Source organism: Copadichromis virginalis, linkage group LG13 (genome assembly GCF_057382275.1).
Source record: "Copadichromis virginalis isolate Kocher_CV1m ecotype Utaka linkage group LG13, C_Virginalis_male_GT1.1, whole genome shotgun sequence".
NCBI classification, from domain to species: Eukaryota; Metazoa; Chordata; class Actinopteri; order Cichliformes; family Cichlidae; genus Copadichromis; species Copadichromis virginalis.
The window spans coordinates 9,675,354-9,695,244 of NC_140630.1; positions in this window are offsets into that span (position 1 = coordinate 9,675,354).

A 19,891-nucleotide genomic window follows, 5' to 3' on the forward strand; every position below is an offset into this window, starting at 1 on the left:
GTTCATTATGACATTTATAAAGAGAAACTTCACAATTATAATTTACAACTGAGGAATGCAAGGAGGTCCTACTTCTCTGACATCATCACTAAAAACAGCCATAATGCTCGGGTCTTATTTTCTACAGTTGACAGGCTAACAAACCCTCCTGTGTCAGTGGCAGCTGAACTTCATTCGACCATGGCCTGCAATGACTTTGCCAAATTCTTCACTGAAAAAATCCAAAAAATTAGACAAGCAATTGGTACATCAACAGCAGATCCAGGATATGTACTGTGTCCACCAAAAAACTGTTTAAACACCATGAAACAGTTTCAACCTATTAACAGCAAAGACCTGGAGGACATCTTAGGTCAACTGAACTCCTCCTCCTGCTGTTTAGATGTCCTGCCAACAAGTTTTTTCAAAAAGGTCTCAAAGACTTTAGAGTCAGACCTGTTACAGATCGTCAACTTTTCTTTATTATCAGGTGTGTTTCCAGAATCACTAAAAACTGCTGTAATCAAACCTATACTGAAAAAGGACAATCTTGACAAGACACAAATGAACAACTACAGGCCGATCTCAAATCTCCCGTTTTTAAGTAAGATCATTGAAAAAGCAGTTTCTCAACAGCTCAGTTACTACTTAAAACAGAATAATTGCTACGATGCCTTCCAGTCAGGTTTTAGACAGAACCACAGCACTGAAACTGCTCTGACCAAAGTGTTTAATGACATATGTCTGAATACAGACAGTGGAAAAATGTCAGTCCTAGTTTTACTGGATCTCAGTGCAGCATTTGATACAGTTGACCACAACATATTACTCAAACGACTGGAGAACTGGACAGGTCTTTCAGGAACTGTACTAAACTGGTTCAAAACATACTTAGAAAACAGGAAATACTTTGTATCAATAGGTAACTTCACATCTGAGCAGACAAGTATCACATGTGGAGTTCCCCAAGGTTCCATCTTGGGACCCCTTCTGTTTAACATCTACATGCTCCCACTGGCACAGATTATAAACAACAACAAAATAAACTATCACAGCTATGCAGATGACACACAAATATATATCACAATGTCACCAGGAGACCGAGGCCCTGTACAGGCTCTTGGTAAATGCATTGAGGAAATCAATGACTGGTTGTGCCACAATTTTCTCCAGCTAAACAAAAACAAAACTGAGGTAATAGTCTTTGGCGCCAAAGAAAAACGATTACAGGTCACCAGAGAACTTCAATCTATACATCTAAAAACCACAAACCAGGCGAGAAATTTGGGTGTAGTGATGGATGCAGACCTAAACTTAGAAAAACACATTAAGACAATAACAAAGTCAGCTTACTATCACCTCAAGAATATATCAAGGATAAAAGATCTGATGTCTCAACAGGACCTGGAAAAACTAGTCCATGCATTCATCTTTAGTAGGCTTGATTACTGTAACAGCATCTTTACAGGTCTACCTAAAAAATCAGTCAGACAACTACAGCTCATTCAGAACTCTGCTGCTCGAGTCCTCACTAAGACCAAAAAAGTGGACCACATCAGTCCAGCTCTGAGGTCCTTACACTGGCTGCCTGTCCGTCAGAGGATAGACTTTAAAGTTCTGATGCTGGCCTATAAAGCTCTGAATGGTTTAGGACCAAAATACATCAATGACCTCCTGACCCAGTATGAACCTTCCAGATCCCTCAGGTCATCTGGATCCGGTCTTTTATCAGTTCCCAGAGTCAGAACCAGACACGGAGAAGCTGCATTCAGCTTTTATGCTCCTTATATCTGGAACAAACTCCCAGAAAGCCTCAGATCAGCTGAAACACTCAGTTTATTTAAATCCAGGTTGAAGACTCACCTGTTCTCAGCTGCATTTGAATAAAGCACCAAATCCACACTTTAAGCTTAAATTTCAAAACTTACATTTAACTACTGATTTTATCTACTGTTCTGATTTTATCTGTTTTGATTTTATATACTGTTTTGTTTGTTTGTTTGTTTGTTAATTAGTTAGTTTATTTGCTTGTTTTAATCAATTTTAAATCATGCTTTTTATTTGTTCTTGTTTCTAATGTCTCTGTAAAGCACTTTGAATCACCTTGTTGTTGAATTGTGCTATACAAATAAACTTGCCTTGCCTTGCCTTGCCTATGATATTCTGCAGTTGTGTGTGTTACTGGGCAAAAACTTCCATTAGAAATACATACTTATGGATAATAGAGCCAATACCCCCCAAAAAACCAACCAAAAAAATAATAATGAAACAATCTGTATGAAACTTAACTTGTGAGGTTGCAAAACTCTGCAGAGCACTGCTGAGTAAAGACACGCAGAGGCTTTTATGCACTGCAGTTTTCATTTTGGACTGATCTCCATCTAGAAATGTAAGTGAAAACCTGAAACTTTGCAGGTTCCTCTGCTCTCTGTAAAAAGTAACTTTATTGCCTATAAAATCTCTTTAGCTTTTATGGGACTTGTATTAGTTAGCTATACACTACTTCCCACTGACACACCACATAAAATTTATCTACAAGGCATCCAGATGCCTTGTAGATTCCCAGATGCCCTAACCAGCTAAAGTGGCTGAGCAGCTCTACTCTGAGTTCCTCCTAAATGGCCAAACTCCTCATCCCACATCACTAAGGCTGAACCAAAACACCATTTGGAGGAAGCTTCGTGCTTGTATCTCTGATCTCATCACCCAGACTTTGTTGCCATTGGTGAGGACACCTCACCACACTGTCCATCAATCTCCCTCTCCCTTCTTCCCTCTCTAGTGAGCAAGTGACAAGTGTCTCCTTCACTTAGGGCATCATCTTATTCCCAACCTGGGGTGGGCACTTCATTCTCTCTTGGCTGAGAGCAATTGGCTTACAGTTGGAAGTGCTAATTCTCATCCTAACCACATCAACCCTCTGCACCAAACCATCAAGCTGGAAGTCATGGTTTGATAAAGCCAATGGAAGCACATCTTCTATAAAAAGTAGAGCAGCATCCTCAGCCCTTATCTTTGCTTTCTGTCACTAAAGATTGACGTGGAGTGAAAAAGCACTCCTGGTAGAGTCCAACACACAGAAACAAGTCAGACTTATTGCCAGTATGAACAATACATCCAAAAATGCAAATAGCCAGCACCAATGAGCCTGATACCCCATACTTCCCTTCTTGAAAAGAAGGACAACGCAATATCGCCAAGACTTTTCAACCACACGGCATCCAAAGCCTTAAGGAATTGGGGTAAACCTAATCTAGCCTAATCTAACTTTGCTACTTTACTACTCTGGTTACCTTATCCATAGCTATGTGCAAGTTATACTCTTCACCCCATACTCTTCCTCTGTGACAGTGGGATTGAGAAAATCCTTGAATTATTCCTTCAACCACCATACTATATCATCAGCACACCATAAACAGTTTTGTTCAGGAGCTACTTCCCCCCTAAGTTGCCTGATGATTTGCCACTGGGCAGCCTAAAGTCTTGCTCCGTGGCCACAAGGCGTGTGCCTGTCCTACATAGTGAATTTCATGAAGTGTCCGGGAAAAACCAGAGTGGGTCGAGTACAGTAGCTCAGCAGTCAAAAACGACTATTGACCTGCCCTTGAGCAAAGCACTTAGACTCCAACGGCTTAGTGATTTCTGGGACAGGACATTGCCAATTTCAAATCACAGCAGCTCCAAGGAAAAAATGAATAGATATGCAACTTTGCCATAGTGCAGCTATTTCCCCTGCATATTATTTCTAATAAAAACACAGCATGCTTGTTCACAAAGACTTTGACCAATTACATCATTTCCACATGCAAAAATAAACCCACACAGAGACAAAGACAGATGCTGACACAAAACAAGGGGTAGGGAGATTAGGCTTTTACCTGTTAAAAGTGCAGAGGCGTTGCAGAGGGAGTGCATGATTAGGAGTTTACTTTGGAAAGCACTTTAGCGACCACTTGCAACACCATGAGCAGGGTGAGGTGGGGAGTCAGATTAAAACTTAGGGCTGAAATGCAGTTTAACCACAATTGTCTGGCGCTTGTTTTGCTTGTACAGTATGAGTCAGAATATGAATGCGGTCTATAATATAAAGATGTAATAACAGAAGCTAAAACCCTGCTGGGCTGGTACCCAATGTCCTTAAGTTCCTAAAGCAAAGAGTAGGAGAGAAGGGAAGGAAGTATTAATGATTTGCTTTGGCTGCTGCTCTCCCAGCTACTTAACATGAGGAAAGCAAATCCCCTTTCATAAATAAAGGCTCAGCTAACTGCTACTGTTGGCTCGGACCTCTTCAAATACTGCACTGAGCTGGCAGACTGAAGGAACACTTAGGGAGCTCATCACCCGCAAGCTTGTGGCTTACACTGCCAGTAGTTTTTTAAATCTGTAGACAGGAACATCAGCATGAAATCTCATGAAAAGGTGAAAAAAGAAAAGAAAGTACTAAGGTACAATGAATCTATTCCCTTCTGGGTTGTTACAGGCCTAAAATATTGAGAGCCCCTGCAGTATTTGGAGTAAATGCCTGAACAACTAAGCTTGTGAAACAACTGCTGTCCTTTTAAAATTCACACCGGCAGCACTTCTCCACTTTCTGACACTGAAAAGATGCTGTATTCAGTAATTTAACTGACTCTGCCTAATTCTCTGCCTGACCAGAACCTGGTTGTTGCCAGTTATATACAACAGTACAATACTGTATTCATTTCACACAAGCTCTGCAAAGCTTTATGAGCTAAATGATAATGTCATCTTGTAGACTCACACAAACATTAACAACACACCGATAGCAAGTGAGCGCAATAAAATGTTATAATGCTTTCTATTTGCATGATACTGGAGTATATGGCGAAATGTGTATAACTAGAGGGTCACCAAAGTCATCTTAATTTACCTTGAATAAGCCATGATTGTGTTTACTAAAATGATTAGCAGTTTATGTAATCACTGTGCACTAAAAACCACAAGTGAATGCAGAAATCGTTTAAGCACCTCTGTAAAATGCACATGTGTTGCAGTTTCAAGGAAACCTTATTGAGCCCTTATCCCATAGGGGAAAATAGTTTAGATAACAAAAATAAGCAATATTGTTGCATTGTTCTCTAGTAATATATTGTGAACTCGGAAGAAGAAATATTTTGCACAGTACTTTAATTATTACAAATTCCAAGCTCTAAGCACAGCGGTGTGTTCAATGGCAGACTTTGCATACCTGAACCATTTCCACATCTCTTTTGTGTTATTTTGTCGTCATTAGCTGCTGTGTTTGACTGGCAAAGCGCATGTGTGGGTGTCACCAAGGAAACGGAAAGATGTTTTCATTACTCTGCACTCCAGAGAACTACTTCTCACTGCTAGAGTTGCTGTGTTTTGGAAGCCTGAAGAGGAAGCAGGCATTTGGATCTAGATGTTTTCTACATTATGCAAGAATACATTTTCAAATCACTTGCATTAAGTTGATATTTCCCAGTAACACATCACTTTGAATGAAGAGTATGAATGCAGTCAAATTTTTCTTTGCTCAACTTTCTCATTAAATCTTCTCCTAGAAAGAAAAGAAGAAAAACACCTAAATGTACATCGTACTGCCAGAGAGAAGCTCACCAGCTCACCAGGGGCAGGGATAGCTCAGTAGGTAAAGTGGTCGCCCCATGATCGGAAGGTCGGCGGTTCGAATCCACTTAACGGCTACCCTGAGGTACCCCTGAGCAAGGTACCGTCCCTGCACACTGCTCCCCGGGCGCCTGCTTAGTGGGCTGCCCACTGCTTCACAGAGTGAATGGGTCAAATGCAGAGAAAAACAAGGAATTTCCCCATGGGGATCAATAAAGTATCCATTATTATTATTATCATTATTAAACTGTGAGAAAGAAATTGGATAAGAAACAGGTGTTGAGGAGACAATTACTGCAGACAGAAAGGGTGAGCTGGATTCTGAAAGGTTTTAGAATTACTCACCTTTTAATGACGTCAAAGATAGAGCAGAGCAAATGAAGAAATGAATTGTCCCTTTAATAATTTTGCTGCTGGTCTTCCACTTAACATAATCCATAAGCAATTATTTCTCTTTGACAGAGCTGAACTGATTTGTAGGCTCGATAGAGCAAGGTATGCTTAAAAAGTGTGTCTCTTCATATATAATTTACAGTTCAATAAGCCTCTATATTTACATAAAATCCCATTCAACACATTGTATGTGTAGGTTCTCAGTCATCCAGGTCATGGTGGTCTAAGGAGCTCGGAAAGAAAGCGACTGGACTTCTTAAAGTTTCATGAAGACGTTCCACTGCTTCTCGGATGAGAGGTGAAGAGAAAAATTATTAAAATAGGATTTGCCAGGTCAGGGGACAATCATTTTCTTTCCAAGCTCCCGAGACCATTCGTCACATTAAGAATCTTAGCTTTAAGCAGTAATAATTTGTTTAGCTCCACATAACTTGCTGAACGGTATTTTTTGGAGAAGCTACAAGACGAAGGAGAGAACGTCAACTACTAAGGAAACAGGATATCTACATTAACCAATACTGTTATATTACCAATGGGACAAAATACTCTTCTAAAAGCTGTTAAAACAGCTCATAAAACACAAGATGAGGTAAAGACTGAGACTTAAACAGGGATTTATTTTGAATTGCTAGCTAGAAATGACGGCCAGGAAAACATCACCAAGTCCAGCAACAACCATTGCCCCTCCTAAGCCAACTTCAAGAGTGGCTTTTTCTACACATTGTCAGGTCTGGACAATTAGCAATTAATCCCAGACAACACCCTGTCAGAGATTCACTGCCAGTGCAAGGAGATAAGGGCCCCCCCTCTCAAAGGCAGGCTCTAAATAAATAAAGAAAATGCTTCCCTAGTGTCTTTTCTACTGTTAGACCTGAAAGACAAAACAGGGAAGCCTGGAAACAAGTGTGGCATGCAGCAACCACAAATCAAGGTACTCCAGTGTACCAATCTACAGAAGTAAAAGGCAACCTCACAAACAAGCTTGAGACACCCCAGCATCGCTTTGGTATTTAACTACTGCATACAGAAAAATGAAATGCTCTCAGATAGTTTAAGTTGAATTCCCTTAACATACATGGATGCCCCTATATGAGGATCACACAAAGTTTACTGAAAACACAACAGTAACAGGAAAAAGTGGAGCACAGCCAGAAACCAAAAGGATTACTCTATACAACGCTGCCCCACATCAAACAAGTAGTAGCAAATAATCCAACTAAATGCAAGCCATCCTTAACCACCAACTCTACCATGCTATAGCAACAAAATTTGTTACTCTAGCAATAATATTCAACAAAGCAAGCACATTACAAATAGGTGACTTTGTCTCCCCTCCTACAGAGAAAAATCATTACAGGGTTAAAGTGGGAACCTAAGACGGGTGGTAGGGGTGCGCCTTGAGTAAAAGAATCAATTAGAAATAAGTAACATTAATTTTTATTGTGACTTCAAGTAGATTTTGTGTACAGGCTGCACAGGCAAGTGATCAGTTAACCTGTGTTGCAGCTCTTTGTGGATTTAGCCCAATGACTTAAATAACGTACACGCAACTGTTACGTGAGCTATCACGGCAGATTTCTAACCTTGCAGACAGAAAAACGTGGTATAAAGGTAGAATTCAGTTTCCTAACACTGATGATGAACACCACAGCTTCCCTGCACCACTATAACATAGTAGATCACTGTAAACTTAAACTTAACTAGTATTTTCATGCACCCTGACAAAAAGTTAGTAAGCTTAACGTTATTGAGCAACACAACACATATCACGATACAATATCTGCTGCTGCTAAGAAAATAGACATAGACATGCATGAATAGACATCACATGTACACTTTAAATTTCTAGGTCATCAAATGTTACTGAGCAGTCCTTACCTTTAAAGATCACCTCTTTCTTTTATATTTCGTCAGCTTTGAGTGACGTTGTCTCTCTGAGACTGTACCTTTGGTTAGTAGACATACTGTTTGACAAATCACACACAAGTTTACTATTTGTTGAGCTTCTTTAGAGACATTGCAAAATTGAAATTGTTGGCTTAAAAAGGGAGTTAAACATTATTCCACTTTATCTTCGCTTCTCTTATGTAGCACTAGCAAGATGCTGATATATTACAACTTACAGATATCTGCACCAAAACTATTCCAGATCATTCTGGCCCTCATTACCCCCGGAGTATAGTACAATAAATTATGCATAAGGTATATGTCTTTTTGTTGTTGTTGTTATTTTGGTTGGTTTTTTGCATCTCTCTTTTTTATCACACAAGCTCCGGTGATCAACCAATAAAACTGTAAACTACCCCCCAACTTTTGCATGTACCCAACCTCAGAAACCCCATTTTTGAAAGAGGAGCATGAGTCTCAGTGTCGAACTTTTACTCATCTGTTTTGGACTTGTTCATTTTTATTTTTCGGCAAGAATGGTTTCAACAGATATTCTATGATGTGGCTTCAGCATTAAGTGATGCAAAAATTAGACAAAGACAGGTACAAAGACAAAAACAAAAACATTGGTCTTTTTGTATTTTTCAAATAAATATTGAAGGGACTAAGAGAGAGCAACTGCAGTTCACTGTAAAATTGACTGCATGTGATAGGCTGGACAAATTAGACATACCTCATATTTTTCAAATAAGATACAGGGCAAAATGAAAAAGTCTTAAATCAAAAGACTCCCTTTGAGAAATCTGACTGAGCCAGTGCTGGCAAGCAGGACCAGAATAACAAGAAACAAGACAGCTGTTTGTGTAGACGTCTCAATTCAGTCAAGACTTAATGAGAAAGGCAGTCTTATGCAGAAAAAGTGACATGTTTTCTCATTGCTCTTTTGTGCACATCTTTCCAGGGGTTGCTGTCAGTTCACATTGGTATCAGATCTGAGTTACATCCAAGAATAGATATGAACAGTCATCCAAAAATCAAAAATGAGCATCTATTCAGGAATGAAAACCTGCAGTGTGGGTGCAGGCTCAGTCTTCAATTCACATCAGATACTTTTAATAATGCTTGCTTCAGCTGAAATGGCACAGCGAGGGATATAAAAGACAAGCAGTTAATTCTACAGTCTAGCTTCCCTTTTCATGTCATCAAGCTTAGCCTACTATGCTAATAAGAGTATTAGGGAGATAACCATATCTTCAAAATCTTCACTCATGTTACTCTCCCAGTGTTATAGCTTGTGTCTGCAGACAGGATGCACGTTTTCTAATCTCTTTGCTTTTCTTTTAACTCTAGTTTCTTACACAGCACTTATTCAAAGCTCAAGTTATTTCAGGGGACTACATTTGAAGGTAGAGACCTTAAAGACCTTAGACAGAAACTGAACATTTCCCTACGGTATGAGCAGCACCTGGTTATGGTGATGATGATTAAAAAGAAAGAAAACAACAGGAAGAAACCTAAAGCAGAACCGAGGAGGATAGAAATGTCCTATAGCTGGATACAGTAGGCAGAGGGGAATGTGGGGAGACACACAAGGAAAAGCATAGAGAGATGACAAAAACAAACAATGTAACAATAAACATTGAAATAAACCCACATGAGCTAATAATACCTCCAGAAATAGCAGCTGTTTTATCTTCATGCAGTTGAAAGGTTGTTTTCTGACAATAAAAATGACAATAACAATGCGAACAACATATTTAAATAGAGCATATCTAATTGAGAAACCGATTTGCCTCTAGTGCATGATATTCTAATCCTCAATATAATTATTCATTTCTAGATTTTCTTTTTTCAAGTGCAGTGTCCCAAAATGAAACACCAAAGAAAAAGTTCAGCAAAGAGTTCAAGAGTTAAGTTCAAAGTAATAATATATTAATGTGGTTCTATAATAACAAACGTGAAGGGAAGACTAGAATTTGAAGGCGTGTGTGTGTTTGTACCTGATGTAAAGCTTTTTAAGTTCTTATTGACGCTGCAAACAAGTACTTCTTTGATTTATACACAGAGCTGCTTGAAACTCCAAAATTTATTAATGGCAGCATTTATATTTTGTGCACACTCATGCAGATCAAGTACTACGCTGTATATCAACTGACAACTTATCTAGAAGTAGCTAACCATTAATTATTCATAATCCATTCAGGGAGTTTCTGTACAGGAAAAGTGATCCGAAGTTTGCTTACTGTTAGGATTTTAAATGTTGATGTCTCATTAAATAATTGAGATGGAAACATTTTGAGGTTTTATCGTTGCTGATCTGTTTATTGGGATTTCGTCTTTTATCTGATGTTGAAGCTGCAGAATAGTTATGGCTTTCCTAATATATCTTAAGGGTTAAGGGTGAACCAATTAAAATCTATTTTTCTTTGATTTCCTCATTATGTAATCTGCAAATAATAATATTATTTTGCAATGTCTGTCAGTATCACAAACATACTTTGATTCGTTTTCCAGTTCTTCAAAGTTCGATTCATTTTAGAAGGCAAATATGTAGGACAGTTGGGCTAATATCTTTTAGAAATCAGTTTCATATTGCACATTTTCACAAGGAATATTGTATAAAAAGTATCAAGAATCCATGAATATTTGTTAGGAAAAAAGGCCCAAGCAGCCTTTTGAAATGTTAAAGTCCATGCACTTCCCAATTTAGGGCCAGGCTTAGCAAAAATGTGTGATGTCACAATCAGAAAAAAACATTTTACCAAGAGCAGCACAAATTTCTACAGAAGAGGATTGGAGCCACTGGAAATAAAAAAAAGAGGGCACATTTTTTTTTTCTTTTCAAAAATTCTAAGAAAAAAGTCAAAATTCTGAGATTAAAGTCAAAATTCAAACTTTCAGAATTTGGAAAAGAAAAAAAAGACGTGTCCACTTTTTCCCCCCCAGTGGTCCTAATCCTCTTCCGTAAATTTCACACCAAGGTAAGCCACAGGTTTCAGACGCTATGTACCATTAAAAGCAACACATCTATTTGTAAATGACAATCTGTGTGGCTTATCGGTTTATGTCTAGAAAAAAAAGAGGAAAAAAGAAAATAAAAAAGACAAAGGTGAAGTGAGTGAAAGAAGGGAAATAAGGCAAGAGATGGAGCAAAAAATAAAGAAAACAGGATACTGAAGGGGGGGAAAGATGGGTTTGGTGTGTATCTGATAGTGTCACTTCCCTTGTGGACAGTCTGTCAGTGGTCAGCTGTCAGTGTCAGATAGGATTTAGGCCCTCGGGGGGCCTTGTCACTGGCCCTGAGCACCTCTGGGTGACGGTGTAGCACAAAAGGAAGCAATAGAAATGAGTGAGAGATGAAGGGAAAAAGACAAAAGGGCTGTGCTTGCATTCTGTCACTGACCCTAATCACCCCTCTATGTATGTGTGCGTGCGTGTGTGAAAGTGGATGTAAAGGAGGCCTGGCTTGCATCCGGCAGAACTGTCACTAACCCTCAGTGCTAAGGGCTTTGCTTGAAGTAGACCCTGGTTTGTGTGTCTGGTTTTGTATTTCTCGCCTTGTGAGAGACTTTACAGCAGTACACAATGTCCTCCAAACTCTGACACAAAGTGTTTTATTTAACTAGCAAATGAAAAAAGACAATTAATAAACTGTCATATATTTAAAGTGTTACCATAATCATACTCAGAAAGTATTCAGAAGAAGAAGTTTATTTCTGCACTGCACATCTGCAGAAGAGCTGGCTCATACTTTGGAGGCAGATAATCCAGTATCACCTTACCAGTAATGGCTTTCCCAATTAATAGTCTTGCACACTGATACACGTGAATGAAAACATATGCGGCTCTTAGGATGAACCACATTAAAAACCCCATGAAATGATGGGAATCCATACAGGACAGGAGGAAGCACATTCATACGAAGCCTGTAGAAAATAATGGAGGTGTTGACATCTAACAAGCACAAGCTCTTTGAGCTCATTTAGATAAAGCGTGATGTGTGCAGCATTACAGAGCTGTTGATTCAACTCCCAGGGTGTTATCCCCGCAAAGAGAGATAAAAATGACAACAAAAAATGTGTGTCTGTGTGTGTGTGTGTGTGTGTGTGTGTGTGTGTGTGTGTGTGTGTGTAGGATGTCACTTCCAGCTGTGTATATCAAATGCAGACAGACCTCTGAAAGAGCAGATCAGAAGAAAGAACAACAGTGACATTGAATATTAATTTGTTACCACCTTTGATTTCGTATTACATATTTCATACATATCCATCTATAGTTTCTTTATTGCTTAACATTACATTTGTTTTAAATTATGTCTAATCCAGGCTTATGTGTCTTTGTGTTCACATTTTAGGAGCATCAGCTCAGCAATCCATGTTTTAAGTTCACCTTGAGAATTCATGAAGTAAGATATGTGTTAGATTCTCAGCATGAAGGCATTCCCTCTTTCTGTGGATGTGAGTGGTGTGTGTGTGTGTGCTTGTGTGTATGGCCATGTGTTCTAACCCATCCCCCATCTGACTGGAATCCCTGTGTTGTTGTAAATTACACAATCTTCTCCTAAAACCAGCAAAACCCATTTATTTATTTTATATCCACCAAATTTATTTGAGAGATTTTCTGTGAGTTGCAATGACATTTCGAGGATGCTTATATGTGCTGTCACCTTGAAATGGATGTTAAAAATATATTTATCAAAGTTTAATATTCATTATTAACAAATATAGCCAGAGGATGCTACAGCCAAGAAGAACAGCCAAGCATGGTGTACGTTATAACGTTATTTATAGTGTTGAAATGAAAATCCTTTAGACATGTTTTTGTGCACTTCTACCTTGAAGAAGATATTTTTAAGTCTACTTCCAACACAGTATGCAATATTTCCTCTGTTTTTGCTTTAAGCTGCTGCAGTGTGAAATACCCTCCTGCACTCATCTCGGGATTGCTTCTGCCATTTTGTCATAAGCCTCTGGTATTACAGAGATTTGTCCTTTGGTGTCAGTACAGAAAGCAAAAGTTCCTGTATGGAAGGGTGGGTAATTGTGGTATAAGGACACAGGACCCCAGATTCCAGGGGTAGTTTTTGGAAGCAAATTCACTGCCTATATTGCTTAACGGTACTCAGTAATTTAAAATGTGATGCAAAAGGGTTCTCATCAAGTGTCCATATGTGATGAGTGTAGAGTTTTACCAGTTTCAGTACTGCCATGACCCATTCAACATCTAAAGACAACTTGTGCACATAACTGAGCAGTGTTGCCAACTTAGCGACTTTGTCGCTATATTTAGCGAGTTTTCAGACCCCTTAGCGACTTTTTTTCTAAAAAAAGTCGCTAAAAAAAGACGTGAAAGCGCGTATCGCTTTTACTCTCAACAAGCAGCGGGTGCTGTAACGCAGTCAGTTCTTCTTTTACTCTTTTACTCTTATGCTGTTTTGTGGATCACAAGGTTTAAAACTACTTATAAACACACACACACAAAGTAACTCCACCAGAGTGCCTATTTTGGGTTACTTTTGCCAGTCCAAGCCCGGGTAAAGGAGCAGGGTTGGAATTGTGACATTAAAAAAAACAATAATTGCTAAAAGAAATTTAATTTGTAGTTCTAAATAAACTCTAAATGCATTTAGGACGTTTTTTACTCACTTTATGTCTCTTCCACGATGTTATTTCTCTCTCCAACAACATGGGTTACAATTAGATTAGCATGACCAATTATGCAAATTAGGCGATGACATCATTTAGCGACTAATAGCGACTTTTAGGACAGCCAATAGCGATTTTCCTTACTGAGGAGTTGGCAACACTGTAACTGAGACAGATTTGACAGACCAGGGATATTTGACAGCCTACAAACTACAGAAAAACAACAGAGGCCATTTCAACAAAAACCTAATTTCTGTGATTGTTCTGTTCACAAAACCCGTGTTGACCTGTATGTGCTTAGATTGTGTTCTCTGACTATATTTACTGGCCACTTTTATGTATGACCTTTGAGCCGTGCAGTTGATGACATGAGCCCATATTCATCAGAAGCAGGGAAAGAGGAAAAGATGATGGTGAGATAAGAAACAGCTGCCCCATGGAAAAAATGCTCTTTAAAAAGAAAAAAATATGGGTGGTGAGGGCTGTCATGCTTTCAAATCAGCAAAAATAGAAGATGGAGGTGATTGCTGTTCCTCAGAATAATCATCTCAGGCAGGTGAAAGGTGTCATTTTAAAGCTGTGTAGCTCAAGTGCCTATCAGAGTGCTGCAACTGCCAGATGAGACTAGTAATATTTCACATTCATTCAAACAATGAAACAAACAACTTCCTCCTCTTGCTCAGTTTTATTTTTAAAGTTGCACCATGTGAAATGTGTTGCAAATGTGATCATTACTGCTCGATAGTAGCTTTTCAGTGCAGTTTATTCAATTTTTAACCATGTAAAGCCGGAGCCATAAACTGATTGGCTGAAAATTCTAATTATTTAAAACCAGAGTGTTTAGTGAACCTTATGACAAGTAAAAAAAAATATATATATATATAATCAGTTTTCATATATAAAATTGTGCTAAATAAATTGTGTAAATTGGGGGAAACACAAACACTCGTCGTTACGTTTTATTTATTTTTTAATATAAACCACAATACCTAAATGACAGTTTAACTAAAGACTTGCACATGTTGCCACTCAGAAGTCCTCTTGTTAACACCTTCAGACAGCTATTTAAGATCAGTACTCCTGCCTCTCTTATTCAGTGGTTACCAGGACATTAAAAACACTGTATTTATGGAATCGCCAATAAAATCTAATTGTAAAATTCTTTGTTTTTTTTAAATCATGGCTTTATTGTAGCTCACCACAGTGCGCTGACACAGTCAACATCTGGATCAAACCCCATTTGAATAAATGCCATGCTAATGAAAAACAGAAACACGATAAATACACTTCATACATCTTTAATGAAATATAACAAGTAGATATGTGTGACACCACACAGCTGAAACTAATATAAACCCACGAGACTGCATGCGGAACAACACAGTTGGTTAATACAGTACATGTCCATGTTCAGCTATTGACTGGCTTTGGATCCAGGAGCAGAAGCCTTTTCAGCACCATGCCTCTCTCATACACCATCTCAGCTCATGACACTGCTCTATCACACATGCTAGCAGACAAAAGCCATTGTATAGCAAAGAAAAATAACTATAAATAACACATGAAATATCATGAAAATGGTAATTTTATTCCTTGTTGTGTGTAAAATTAAGAGTTGCTGCTACTATAAGTGTAGAAGTCAAAGACTACAACCTGAATTAAGCCACGTTTGGCTGCTCCCCTGTCACAAGAGGTCGCAACAGCGGGTAGTCCACATGTTTTGATTTGGCAAAGTCTTACGCCAGATGTCCTTCCTGACGCACCCCAAAAGGGATTTGTGTCTCCAGCTGGAATCAACCAGCGACCTTTCACTTGTTAGGCGAATGTGTAAACCATCCTGACTAGAACTTTAGGACTGTTTTTTCATGCCCTGTCACGACATTCAACTCCTTTATGGTAGATGAAGCCTAACCATTGCACACACTGTGACATGATGCACACAGAGACATATACTACACACATGTGGAAATGCACACACATCTGCATCACTGAGCTGCACTAATTGCACACAGACACACATACACATTAGTAAGCGATCACACAAGCGTGTGTAGACCCCCCCACAGGACACATATGTCAGCACACACGATGTGTGAGAGCAGTGATTAGCCCAGCTGTTGTGCTTGTGCTTACTCTACATGGTTGAAATCTGGAAGTCCCAGTAGTCAGTAGGTTCCCTTGTCACTCAGGTTTGTACCCTTAAACAGCTGCTTTTGTTTCTCCTCTTTCCACTTTTCTTGTCTTTACTTTTGTCTGTTCTTTTTCCCATCAGATCAAATACTGTGCTGATCTATGTATTTGTTTTCCCACAATCCTTTTTGCGTCCTTCTTTTCTTCTTCTTCACAAACAGTCTGGACAGTGATAGAATTTTCAGAACTTTGCTCGAGGTTTAACAAAAATATTGCAATAACTATAACAGATTTGCTATGTGGCCATGGTGTACCCTGGGAAACAGCCCAGTCCCCTGAAACCCAAGAAAGCGCTGTTGTGATGTGGCGGTGAATTAGACAAGTGAATAAAAAGATGGATGGATGGATAGATGGCCTGTTACAGCCATTTTTACATGATATTTAATGCTTACATGATTATCTGTTTCAGTCAATTAATGCTGGATATCTGGAACTAAGTGACCTCACCAGATGCAGTTTCTTTTCTCGAAGTGTTTTCAAGGACTTTGCAGTAGTTGCCTATAGTTACTGCTAGTCTATGGGTCTTTCTGCTTGTGGTCTTCAGTAAGTAAAGAAAAGCATGCTCAACTGGAATGAGGGTAGGTGATTTACCATTAGAAAAATAAAAAATGTAATTACATTTTAAAAAAGGGCACTTCTTTGCATTCTGAATCCTTTAGATTCATTATTCATAGTCTGTTTGGGAAACACTGTCTTGTCTTTGTTGGAGCGTTTGATTAGAATAGGAATTGAGTATAGCTCTATATACTGCTCCCAGCGATTTCTGTCAGTAGTTATATCATCAGTAAACACTAGTGACCCAGTTCTACTGGCAGCCATGCATGACCATGCCATAACACTGCCTCCACCATGTTTGACAAATGGCGTGATTTGCTGTGGATCATGACCCTTCGTTTCACGTCATTATAGAACAAGAATATTTTTTTTTTCCAGTAGAGTCCAATCCAGTCATTTATTCATAATTTATTAATGGTTTGCATCTTGTGAAAAGCCTGTGCATTTGCAGTACATTTAAGAAGACCTACAATACTGTGTCCTGAATCTGAATCTTAAAAATGATAAGCCCAGTTTCTCAAGAATGTTCTTGACTGGGATGTTGGAAAAAAAAGTGTCTAGGAGCTGCTTAGCGGGCTGAGAACAGGTGCACAGATGGGTTTTGAAATATGACGACTGAAGGTAGGAAAAACTGGGAACCGCTGCAAGGCAGAGAGAAAATAGACCTTGCTACAGCCTTGTCCTAGCATGAAAGATGTATTACCAGCGGTCAACAAATGAATCAGTGTACAAGGATATTCTCAGAATATTCTGAAGAGGTTTTGTGTGTTGTGCAAGGTCTTTTAGTGTACAGCAATTTCTGTGTGTTCATGTCCATGTGGATGTCTGTGTGTGTGAGTGGACATGCTTTTTCACACACTAATTCATAATTTAGCTGACATGTTGCGACACTGCTTTCGCTCCTCCTGCAACAAGAGACAACAGTGACCTCCTACAACCCTGCACAGCTTCAGTTCACACAGACACTCATTATTGAAATGGATTTTCTCTCAATAACAGGTGCACACAAACACATGCACACGATTTCTTTTGTCAGGGAGGCTCTTATTAGTCTCCCAAGGTTTGAGAAAATTGTTTTACCAAGGCTGAATTTTAAACAATTAATGAATACGCATATCCATTTTGCTCCGTATCTTATCACAGTTGACCATTACACTATTTCCTCTGCTTAATTAGCCCTTTTAATTTTGCCGGGATTAAGACATCGATGTGTTACTTTGTTGGGCAGAGACACTTAATGAGAACGTCTTCAATGTCATTTCATTAGTAAAAGAATGATATCAGAGGAGACAAGCTAGAAAGATGTAGGGTAAAGTTATGAGGGGAACAGCAATTAGTCAGCTCTTCATGATCTACTGTAACTGTCATTCCAGAGAGAGATGAAAAAAACCCCACACATCCACTGTCAACAGCAGCACATTCCCTGACACTGAACATGTGGAATTCTTTCTGTGGCTCTCCATTTTTGCCTCGAGTCATTCTGTTTTTGTTCCTTTCCATTTCATATTTATTTCATGTGCTGCAAACAAAATGTATTCGAACAAGAACATCTAGAATTTCATTACTGTGCAACAATAGTGTACTAAAGCTACTGGAAATGCACTATTAGCTCCACAAACACTCCCCTCTGTCATTTTTTTTTTTTTGCATAATGTCAGGTATCTCATTCGACCACCCTGACTGAATCATCAATACAAACGACAAAACCAACATAAAGTGAGATGTTAGCTACCACCTAATTTTTATGAGAAACAACAAAGCAGTTTTCCGTTACTTTATGTGCAGCCCCACTAATGGTGGCAGAAATCCACATAATCTGCAACTTCTAGTACGAAAATTTAGCAGTTATTGTTTCTATACACAGCATTCAACCCCAGTGGTAGTTAGGCAACCTGGTGCATAAACAGCAATTGCAAGGGGAGCTGTTTCAAAGTCTGGCAATCTTATCCACTGCCTCCGCCCCATTTTATTATTTCCCACTAATTTCATGATGGTTATGGAAATTAACACTCCCACACCTCTCTGAGAAGGTGAATTTTGTGTGAATGTAGCCATGCCTGGTCCTGCCCACTGTGGGTTCTCTGTAGTGTAGTGCAGAAACATAGAAGAAGGAAGGAAGAAGAAAGAACACGTTTGTTGTCAATAGAGTTTGCTAACATGCTAACTTCAACTAAATCTTTTTTCCCTTCAATTATTTATTCTGGCAAAGCGCTTTGTGTTGTGGAAAGACGTAGAAGTAGATGTTTGGGAGTAACAGCAGATATTGAAGATTAACAAGAAGCTGTAGCTGCAGGCTGCAGAGTACATGCAGTGAGCAGGAAACCAAACTCAGAGACTGTAAACGGAAATGTTTACCAAGCGTTTTACGTTAATTAAATACGGCATACTCAGAGACATGAATATGCAAATAGTAAAAGGAGCAAATACACTTTGACGTTTGGATAATTTTGCTTTAATAATGTGAGAAAAAAAGAGATGAGAAAGCATCAGCTAATGATGATCAGCTTTAAGTGAAGCTAAGTCATCACAGTTTGGCACAGTAAAGCTTCAGTACAGAATTTGTCAAGAGTCACATGTTTACTTGTGTTATTTCTTCTTTTGAATTCAATAGAAAATAGGGAAGAGGACAGATGGTAGGTAGGCAGACAGGCAAGACGAAGAAGTTGGCAGGTAGAATACAAAGAAGTCTTGCCTGTCGTCAAAAGCAGCAAACAGCCAGACAGGCCAGTCGAGAGAAAACCTGACAGTCTTTAATCCAGTCCAACAAGCAGAAGAAGGAAAGTCAATTGTTTCTGAAGGCTTGCGGAAAGAGAGGGAAGTTCACAACCTGGCAATTTTCTCGCCACCACACATCTGACCAGTTCCTGTATGAAGGAGGTGCGATTATTGAATAGTTTCAGAAAGTTACAGAAATTTGGTGTCTGAAGAGTGTGAGCAGAGCTCTGGCACATAGTGAGAGAAGCAGACTGAGAACACACTGTATGTCTGCAGTATACTTTGAAATTCCTTTTAAGTGTTGAACATGGAAATCTGCTTTCTCATCAGTTGCTTTGACTTCAGCATTGTTTTTGCAGTAGCACCAAGGAGATGTCTTGTTATGAGAAAATACTACATCAGCTTCTACTTAAACTACAAGCTGGCCGTCTTTTCCATTTGGTTGTGCAAATACAAAGTTTGAATTAAGCTAAGCAATTCGCCTGCACACACTGACTGAAATCAATTGGCATTTTTAATATTAATCCACTTCTGGAGTGTCTATTTAAGCAACTGCATTAAATTAAAGGAGAAACTGGACTCTTCATCTGTAACATACAGCCATAGCAGAAACTCAATACAGGCCATTAATAAGTTATTTGAACATTTGGTGAAAGCTGTACTTTTCTGATGAGTTCACCTTTTCCTTCACAGCGTGCTGGTAGTGGCAGCACAACGGCAGCAGTGCTGATGGTAGGGACTCGTGGGATTCACAGCTGAGGCAAGTTGTACAGCCTGGCCTTCAGATAATAGGACTACAGATTGAGTAAATTAATGTATGGATGACAATACAGCAAACCGCAGGCAAGCTGTCTGTTTGTGTTCAATTGTTAACATGTCTGTAACCCTTATTAATTAGCCACATGATTAAGTATTAT